The sequence below is a fragment of the Halyomorpha halys genome, unplaced genomic scaffold (genome assembly GCF_000696795.3).
Source record: "Halyomorpha halys isolate HHAL.00 unplaced genomic scaffold, Hhal_1.1 Scaffold115.1, whole genome shotgun sequence".
NCBI lineage: Eukaryota > Metazoa > Arthropoda > Insecta > Hemiptera > Pentatomidae > Halyomorpha > Halyomorpha halys.
The window spans coordinates 282,907-283,366 of NW_027106332.1; positions in this window are offsets into that span (position 1 = coordinate 282,907).

Consider the following 460-nt stretch of genomic DNA (forward strand, 5'->3'; position numbering starts at 1 on the left):
TTTTTATTCCCCCTACCTATAGTTGGCAGACTCATCCCGAATCTGCCAATCTCACGTGACGAATTAGCTAATTGGCTTATAAATAAATATTACTATTTAGGATTGGCTTATAAATAAATATTACTATTTAGGAATAATTTAGTTATTGATCCATCAAAATCTGCAACATATGGGCGTTAAAGTCTCTTTTACTTCTGGCGTGATAAGATACGTTTAAGTATTATTGGAATATACCTCATCTTGTCTTATACCAGTCGAGAATCGAGTTGGTAACTCAGGCATTATTCAGAAAGAAAAAGATATGGTTACATAAATATAAACCAGAGACAGTAAGTACATCTCACATTAACTATTTAAAGACTGAGTGATCATAACATAATTAGACATAGATATAATTACACTTTGTCAGCAACATTAAAGTAAGATGTAAATTAAACCAATATTTTTTTTTTTTTTTTTT